This window comes from Anopheles marshallii, chromosome 3, assembly GCF_943734725.1.
Source record: "Anopheles marshallii chromosome 3, idAnoMarsDA_429_01, whole genome shotgun sequence".
NCBI classification, from domain to species: domain Eukaryota; kingdom Metazoa; phylum Arthropoda; class Insecta; order Diptera; family Culicidae; genus Anopheles; species Anopheles marshallii.
Genome location: NC_071327.1, coordinates 76,676,553 through 76,686,477, shown reverse-complemented (window position 1 = coordinate 76,686,477; position 9,925 = coordinate 76,676,553).

Here is a 9,925-nt window from a genome sequence, read left to right as displayed (position 1 = left end):
GTAGTATGGCTACACGAATCTGAACACGACAGGGAAAGTACAATTAATGAAAAAAAAGCTGGCAGAAAAATATTAAATCTCATCCCGGGACTAGAAAGTAAAACATACGTCTGCAGGCGTCCTACTGTTTGTGTCCCTGTTGAAGGTTGTTAATTTGCCCGCACAATCCGTGAATGTGCTGTTTCTTTCCGTCTGTTGTTTTTTCTCCTTTTTATACGTTTACATTTCTGGGCAGCGTCGTTAAGTGATATCACTGTGAATGATAGTGTTGAAAGCAGCTGTTGTTATTTGCGTTGGCTGTTACGATTTTGAGAACGTGTTGAATATGCTAAAACTTGTTTATATTTCTTGTAAACAGCTAGATCGCTTTGCTAATTGAAAGTAGTAAAATAGGTTTCAAAAAGCACAATTGAATACTAACGCAAAACTAAAACAATGTTTTAAGATTGCATACAATGAAGGGTCACTATTCGCCTAAAGTTATGCAAATAATACCAAGGAGCCTTCGAGCAGTAAATTCAAAACAGTATATTTTAGTTTCTATTAAAACTACCAAAAAATTAGATAATGAAATAATTTCCTTCGATCGATTTTTTTTTTAGTTTTTAGTAAAACGATCAGCGTGTGGTTGTGTGGTTATCATGCTTCTTCTATCACCATTTAACGTTTTACCCACCATCGACAAATTGAATTTACTTTCACAAAGAGATTATCAGTGAAATTAGAATGAAATGCTCAACATATCAATCACCTACGATGGTGCTGTTTAATCAAATTTACAAGATAAGACAGGTCATAAAAATGGTTATAAATTTATTATTGTCTGCATTTCAATTACACCACGAAAACCTCTCGGTTAGTTCATTAATCCCGCAAGAAACGCCGCCCAATAACCCTGAACACTTGGGCCCAGCATTATGGAGTGAAAAATCGCAAATCATTTGTATTCTTCCGTGTGACACCATTGAAAGCTGTCGAATCTGCCAATTCATCGCCATTCTGTCGGTCTGTTTGTCGCTTGCGCTTCGCACAAACGGACGCACGCCGTGAAAGGAAAGCACTTCTTGGAACCGTTCGCGTAGGCCCGCTCGAAACCATGTGGCGCTATATATTTTAATTCCACCCAAAAGGCAGCTCAGCGGGGAGACGCGTTACGCGGCTCACTGCCGGATGATTAATTAAGCCGCTTTGTGATTACGCCTAAGTAATTTCGCCCGAATTACCTAACGAACTGTTTCGGTTTCGCTTTGTATCATCCAAACCGGGGCACATGCACCGTAGCATGGACGAAAAAAGCGAAGATGCCCCAAAAACACAAACAGCTTTCGAAGTGCGGGAGCATTTTTTTCCCCTGCGGATCGAGGCACACCCAGTCGCTCACTGTCCACATTCATTTGCTTCAACATCCGCTTTCAGCCGGTGTCGGTTTTGCCCAAGAGACCAGTTGAGAGACGCCGTGACAGCAACATTCTAACGGATCATTTGAGAAATGTTACTGTCATCTCCGTTTCATTCTCGGCCCTTTTGCTTTGCGAGGAAGCGCCGGAGACATTTAGTTTCGTTTTCTGGCACCAGCTTTTTTGTGGCCATCGTTGTTGCTATGCTAGATCCCTTGGGTTTGTAAAGAGCAGAGTTTTGCTCTACAGAAAAATACCATTCGAATATATGGTGGCTATTGTTTTTGCTAGCAAAAATACACCGAGTGGCCGCTCTAGTGCGGATCAGACAGACGAATGGTTATGCTTTGTGCCTCTCTTTCGTACGTCCGGTTGTATGTTTGATCGTGCTGGATTAAGGAGGTTTTGCGAGCAGTTGTGAAAAACGATTGCATAATGAAAACAAAGCAAAAAACAATTCCAAAAATTATCGTTAAGGCTACAAAAAACCTAGTTTATCTCTGGTGTGAACATTCTATCTTCTTGCCTCCTGTTGTTTTTTTGTTCACAGCTAGAACAAAAACGAAACATTTCAGCATTTATTTTTTTCCCGCCATTCGATGACCTCCAGCTCAGGAGCCACAAAGGATTCCTCAAAGCCAGCGATTAACATGCCTCGGACAGGAAACGTGAACAGATATAAAGCGTTCGGAATCATCACCAAACTCTTGGGTGAAAAGGGAGAGAGAAAAAAAAAACGATACATAAACATTCAATGCAGCAAAGAAATAAATCACTCGCACGTATTCTTGGATGCTAGTTGCGTGCTTTCATCGATTAATTTAAGCTTCTTTGCCCTTTGGGAGCGCCCTTTCCCCGGTTGCGGAATGCTACGAAGCTATTTTTTTTCGCTTGTTATAAAGTATTCATAATTCAACAAGTCGAAATGTCAATTACATGCCACATTCTAGCAGAAAAAAGTTCTTGCGTGTGTGTTAACAATTCTTGGAGATTGAAACTTACGTTAGCTTGGGATATATTTAATGATTAATCAATTTGGACCATAGTTTTGACTCTGCCTTTTCTTAACGACACTTTATGACTTTTTCAGTCTTGTTTTTACTGGCAGAATGACTTGCCTTTTGGCACTATATATTCAAAGGCACAGTTATTAAATAGCATTTAAATTTACAGCATAAGTTCGTATTTTTTACAATAAATTAGCTTATATATTATCTTATTTTCATATACATATAAAATTATATATACGAATATATAGTTAGAAATCTTAAACAATATGTTTTTGGAAACCAGTCACAACTTCTTCACCTACCTATTCTGTAACACGATTTACATAACTTTGGGCGTTACGTTCAGGGGTTTAGCCTGCTCTGCATAATGAATTCGCCTAAAAGTATGCAATATGTTTGACAGAAACAATATGGCTATGCAAAACAGAACGTCCAACTATTTGGTTTCCTTTTTTGCTCGTTTCTTTTCAAAAGCAACATTACACGAGTATGCTTAACTAGCCCGTGGACATCTTTAAGGGTTCTACTGGATTGAATTGTACAACAGTAAAATTTGTCCATATTTTTAGTTTCACTGAAACGTGCATCACGTATTTGTGCTTTTGCTGGCTCTATTAAAATATAAACTTGCACTTCAAGGAAACATAATTTAAAACTTATCATCCTGTGTGGGTTGAAAATTTTTGAAACACCATACGGCCCCAGACGCGTACAGAGTGACCGTTTTTATGCATCCGACAAACACCACGTCAATTGCAAAGGCAACCAAACTTTCAGAAGTGTCATTCGTAGGTTTGTTTGATGAACATTGAAAGTTGTACAGCCGTCTGGGGAGTCATTCGCATCGTGAAACGAACGTTCGGTGTGGTCAACTCCCATTCGACTACCAACGCTCCTTCTTTCCGTCGTGTACATCCTAATGCGAACGTCAATTAGGAAGTGAAAGCATCAGTACCTAAGTGAACATAAGCCAGTATGCTTGAAATTCAGTTACACTTTTGCCCGCATAAAACGTTTACTCGTTCCCATCCCGTGAAAGGTGACAGTAAAAATCGATTCCCCGGAACAGTTTGATAAACAAGACTCGACAACAGATTTTCAGCCCACGGCTGATTTTCGTAAGATTATCTGACTCGCTCAGGACTCATTGTAGGTGATGACACAAAAGGCAAAGGCAGCTTGAAAGCCCCACCAAAGGGCAAAAAAGATTTCGATGGCAAGATAACAGTGAGGCAGGATACGAAATGAGCTCCCGGTTGCTGCTGCACGTCGGTACTATTTAGCGAAGCGAGGGCAACAAGCACACCTTTCTATTGTACCGTGGTGATATGGGGACAAAAAGGCACCTTTGCAACGAAAGAGCAAACTAAGCGGTTCTAGTTCTGTGTAATTTCGGCCCAACTGCAAATCCTTTGCTAACAAACAGCAGAAAAAAAAATCGCAGGAAGCCCGGTAAGGGATATGAAAAATACAACGGAAAATCCGGACGCGACAAACATTGAAATGAGTTTCATTGTTTCATTATTTGCCTTCCGGACCTACCTGCGCGCAGCACAGCAGACATCTTCCTAAAAAAAGGAACAGAAGTTCTCTTCAAAAGAGATGACAAACCGCTCCACTGATGCTCCCGGAAAAGCGATCGTAATCGGAAGATCACTCAGCAGAACCGAAAACAAACAGCTTCCTCCATCAGCGCAGCAAATAGACCGGATGCAGGTGCGTTTGCCGTGAGCACGAAAGGATGATAAAGTATTATGAGAAAGGTTTAGGCCAAACTGAAATGGGGAGGGGGGACCTGTCCGTGACAATGCAGAATGAAAATGGGCATCGGCTCTTTTATTCGGTAACAACGTAAAACAAAAAATCTTCCAGCAAATCGTGCCTCGTTTTCGGTGATGGGGTTTCGGGTGGTTAATAAAGCCGCCAGCGAAAGTTTGATGCGCCGACCGGCGGACCCCGGTTAGGGACACGGACAAAGTGTCACCTCCGGGTGAATCGGGTGTTACTTAATACCACCTACTAGGAAGCGTCCAAGCGTGAAGCGGCAAAAAAAAGGGAAGGAATAGCCCAGGAAGCACACAAAGGAAATGGATAAAACAGATGATTAATGGTTCGCCAGGTACACCGCACAGCACAGCGGTAAATCTCTTCTTTAGCGTCTGTCGTTAGTTCTGAAGTGCCGTTTATGTTCCTTCGTCCTGCATCCTCCTATCCCACAACCATAATTGACGCATAATGTTTCCCCCCCGGGGAGGAAAGGTTGGTTTGGACAAACCTGTGCGAAACCGACGCATAACGCAACGGCAATAAAAGAACAATTTTGTCCCGTAATTCAAACATTACTACGCTTTGCTTTTTCGATTCGTTTCATACGCAAGCTAAAATGACATTACATTCCAAGTACTTATATCGTCTGATTATGCTTTTTAAAAACACGATCTCTCAGAATGCATCAATGTTGAACGATGAAATGATGTTAATTCATGATAATCCAATTATAAAATGCCGTGCTTTGATAGCAATCGCTTGTAGTCCCAGCTCTTGGAATTGTTGTGCGCAGATGCTCAACAAGCGCATTGGATGTCATTTTCCAGCAGAATCATTTTCCTTCCTGTTTGCCGTGTCAAATATAAGGGGCAGTTCATTTGAACTATTTTTACCGTGCTCTTTTGCATGCTGTTGGAAAATTCCATTACAATACAATTCACTGATGAGCTGTTTTTTTCCAGCAGATGGCGCTTCTTTTAACTAGCGATGTTTTGAGACGCTATAAACGAGTGTTCGTAACAAGTTTTTTTCTTTGTGTTATCAATCTTTTCGATCATTCTAGGCCCAGCATGCCAAAATACTTCCCCATGTTTTGCATTTGTATCATAACGATAAATGATATCAGTGATATGCATGTGAATCTCCGATTATTCTTCCTAAACAGAGAAAGAATAGAAAATAATTGCCCTCAATCCTATAGTGCTAATAGACCCTTGTTGTATGAACCTTGACGGTTCTCCATCCACCTAGCATCTGTCGTTGCTCATGAGAATTCAATAATGTTAGATATACTTGGTCAGAATACTGCTGTCACTTACACTAGCTCATACGTATGGCGTATGGAGTAAGATGGCTTTAAACAAAAAATTCAATTTTCCTCATCACTTATTAATTCAAACGTGAAAATGCGCCTGAAAAGACACCGTTTAATTTTTCATACCATTTGTAAGCCACCTTTCATCCATCACCATCATAAAACTCGCCAGCCTAACACAGTCATATTCGTAGTCCATTGACCGTGAAATGACGCTATTCGGAACCGATTGCTCCCACCGCACCTTATCAATTGCAGCAGCCAGCTCGTGTCTGAATGATTTGTCCAATTTAAATGTTTGCTTTCCCAACGCCCGCTGCACTGCACACGGGAGGTGTGCGCAATCTGTCCGGGAGACTCCGAACCAAGTACGCAAACCACCTCGGGGACTATAAATTCGGAAGGATGGGCAAATAAGTTCCACCATTAGGGTGCTAAAAACCAATCGTGGATAACGGGCGGTTGTTTTTTTCTCTTCTCCCTCCCACTCTCGGGTGCCAATCCGCGAACTGAAAGCTGCGAATCCGGCACAATGTCCAGATGCTCGGGAAAAGTAACGCAATTTGCTTCATGAATACATTATAAACAATTTACATATAAATTTTGCACAGTCAACCGAGCTTTCGGGTGGTTGGGCGCCTTTTTTTTTTTTTTTGGTGCAGGTACTGGGTCGGATCGGGGAGCTGGCATTCAGTTTGATAAAGTTTTTCCGGCTGGGGTAAGCGGGAGCAGCATTTACTTGTACTCCATTCATTCGGTTAGTTACGGATACCAGCGGTCTGCGACAATGCTCCCCGTCCCAATGTCTCGGGAGACAAAGGCTTTCCCGGGCGTTCTTCAGGATGAGGGTACCTTTTTATTTTTGGTTCATTTTCAAACAGGAAGGTTGTTTGAAGTTGATTGTTTGGTTTCATTCCGGTTGGACGATGATGGTTGGAAGGTGGGTTACGCTGGTGGAGCAAACAAGTGCAGTTTTTAGGACGGAATAAGAGGTACATGTTGAAATGTTTTGCTTTTGCAGCGGCAGGCCGAAACCGAAATCCAAAAAGAAGAACCGTTCATGGCCGGTTCGTTTTGAAACATGTTTTTTTTTTGTACACTCGTACTCTAGCTCCATCCTAGCCCGCAAGCAACGTTTCCCATAGCACGCACACAGGAGTTTAGAGCTGCTGCTTTCAGAATTGAATTTCCCCAGAGTATCGTAGTGTGGCAGCAGGGTGGGAAGATGGCAGAATGGGACGGAGATCCGTACACGGATTTTCCATTCATTAGCATTTGCAATAAGTTAAAAACTCGGTGTGCCGAACGTGGACAGCAGCACGTACGACCGCATCTTCCATATCTGCCCGCACGGAGTACCGTGTGCGAGAGTGGCTGTATAAGGAAATGTGCCAGATTAAGCGCTCCGTTGACGACGTCAAAGTTTGTCAGCATCTTTCACACTCGGAAATTCCTCCTACAGCGTTAGTCAAACTGTCTTCGGTGATGACTGTGACAAACTCTGATGAAATGATGGATTTTTTGTTGCAAAAAAAAAACACCCGGGAAATGTCGAAACATTAGCTCCGTTCCTCTGTTACCGTTGGGATAGGCAGGAAGTAGCATGCAAATCTGCACCCACTATACGGCACCATGTTGATAATCCTCAAAGCTCACAATTCACGAGCTTCCAGACGTACGAGGTTCTGGAAGTTTGTGCGCGTTTGATGAAGTTGTGAAAATTTTCGCAACAAGCCAGTTTCGTCAAACGGCAGCATTAAGCCTAGGCTCCTATAATCGTCTACCGTAATCAAAGAGTTGGGTGAGTGATGGCTTCAACAGGCCCACCTTCCGTGCCGTGTTGACAACGCCAAGCCGCACTGTCCGTGGCATGGCATCAGCACCACTCATCGCATCTCATCGTCAGCATTCGACGATCGTCCCGGTTTGCCGGGAGTAGTCGAAGTTACGCCACCACGTTCGTGATTACGTCGACGATCTCGGCGAGCCCGGCGAGATAGTCAAAATGGATAAAGTTTGTCATAGTAGTTCCGTAGTTCCCAACGCTTGCGGTACTCGGACGGGCGGTGCGGAAGCTACACCGGAGAAACCAGAAGATGATGGTGTTGAAGATATTTACTCAAAGTTACCACTTGCTTCGCCTCTAAGCTCCTGGTAACGGGTAAGCTTTATCCTCCGAGCTGGTCTTATCTGTTTCTTTTCTGGTCTGGTTTACGTTATTCCTTCTCTTACTGACGACCGTACGTCACGGGAACTCCAGTGAGACTTCACCATCAAAGCAAACGAAGGGAATAGTGGTGAAGCTACTCATAAGGCGCAACTTCAAAACTGTTGTAAGGTTCCACCGCAACGGATCCTGTTACACGAAAGCAGAGACATATTTTTCTGCAGACGGTTTCCCTCCCCCTTTAACCCTAGGCTCCCTCACTCTCGCTCTGTCCGGATGGTGAAAGTTTGTACCTCGAATCTCCCATCCTTAAGACTTTCTCCTTCTGCTACTGCTGGAGTCGCTTGGGAAAGTTTACCCAACGGTAGTCCCACCGACGTTCGACCAGATCTGCACAGGCGCACGCACGGTAACTACCCTGGTGCCTGACGATGTGGATGTTACGAGACCATAAATTTGCTCCGTAAAACTGAATAAACAAAGTGAAGTGAGTCTTTGCCATGGAGCGTCACCGGTTCCGACAGGGCTTTGGAGGTTTGAATGTTTCCATGTTCCGTTTTGCTCACACATTCTTTCATCTCTGTCTTATCGCTACTTATGCCGGTTGAAGCAGCCGGATGACAGGACAAGAAATTATCTCCGGCCGGTACAACAGCCACCGACGGCCCTGCCGATAGTTCGCTTTCATCTTGCAGTCTGCCGCCGGTTGGGGTAAGAAGGAAAGTTTTATTCAGCTGCTGTCGCTTTGCGTTTTACATGAGTTGAATAATTAAATTTTAATCCGGAAGTACAAATTCTCGTGCACAAACACACCCGCACTGTGCACTTAGAGACGCTGGACTTGGGGGTTGCAAGCGTACCAAGGCTTACAGTGTGTTTGCTCGATGCGTCAACGCTGGGTGACAAATAAACAGTGGCCACTCTGCCATTTCTGTAGCCCGGCTTCGGTTCGAACCGTCGGTCCGGTACTTAACATCGTACCAATCGTATCATTAGCCAACCCCTTCTAGATGAACGCACACGGAACCAAGCTCCAGTATTTTCACTTCTCAGACACCGGTGATGTTTGTGCATCCCAATTCCTGAAAGGCTAGGCACGGAAACGATTTTATCAGGCGCTTATGTTGCTTTATCGGTTGAGTTTGCGAAAGAAAATGAAAGAATATTGAGCAAAAAAAAAAAACACACACACAAACTTCTCTCATACTGGGCACCTAAACCCTCAGGTTCGGGCATGATCTTCGCTACGCAGGCAGTCCAATTCCAAGTTTCGCTTATCAGATTAAGGTTTTGTTGACAAAGTGTTTGATGTAGAAAAACATACACAATCCAACACCGGTTCCGGGATTTCGTACTTTTCGAACGAAAGAAACGGGATGTAAGCGGACTTACCCAACGAACGTGCACGTACGTCGGTTGAGGCAAAAGCACACCCCATGTGTTGGATCGTTTAACCCACCATTCCATTCCTGTAGTTCACCAATAGCTCATCCAATTCTAATAGTGATGATGATGATCTAGTGAGCTGTCTGCATCCTTCTTCCCTCGTTTCGCTTCTTTCGGCAGAAACTTTCAGATAGCCATATCACGTCCACAATCACACATCCACACATGCTTGGCCAAGCACGAAGCGAGACATGCGTGATGGTGAAAGTTCCCAGGGCAACCTTACCGTCCGCTTGCACAGAAGGCAAAAAGTTTTCCGTTCTTACCCCACTAATCGGATAAGCATTAACCGTTTTTATTGATGGGTTCTCTGATTAAGCGATAAACTAATTCATTTAAGATCTTCGTTTTTCCGGTTCGGGGCACGCACAGTACGTGGAAAAAATCGGAAGGAAAACTTTGCTACGCCAACTAATCCTTTCGCTCCGCTTTGGTCTCTGTTTTTCAGACCTGCTAGTGCGGTTTGCTATAATTTGTAGATCATCTCTTCGGTGTTTCTATGATGCTTGGTGCATGGTTGGGAGAAAAACAAGCTTTCTTACCGCGTTCCGAATTACCTGCTGGATTTACCCGATGCACGAAAAACACCGAACGAGCACCTATTTGTTTTTCCTGCTGATTGCATTCCGTTTGTTTAATCGAGAGTGAAGAAGCAAATATGTGAAAGAGAAGATGGTAGTGTACATGTTTTCCTTATGCTGATGAAATTTAAATACGCTCAAGCTGTTGTCGAGAGTATTGCAAAAATTAAGCAACCGTTGTACAATTTTATTTTTGTTCTGAAACAACCCCTTTGTGGAATGCATAATGCACAATACACGAG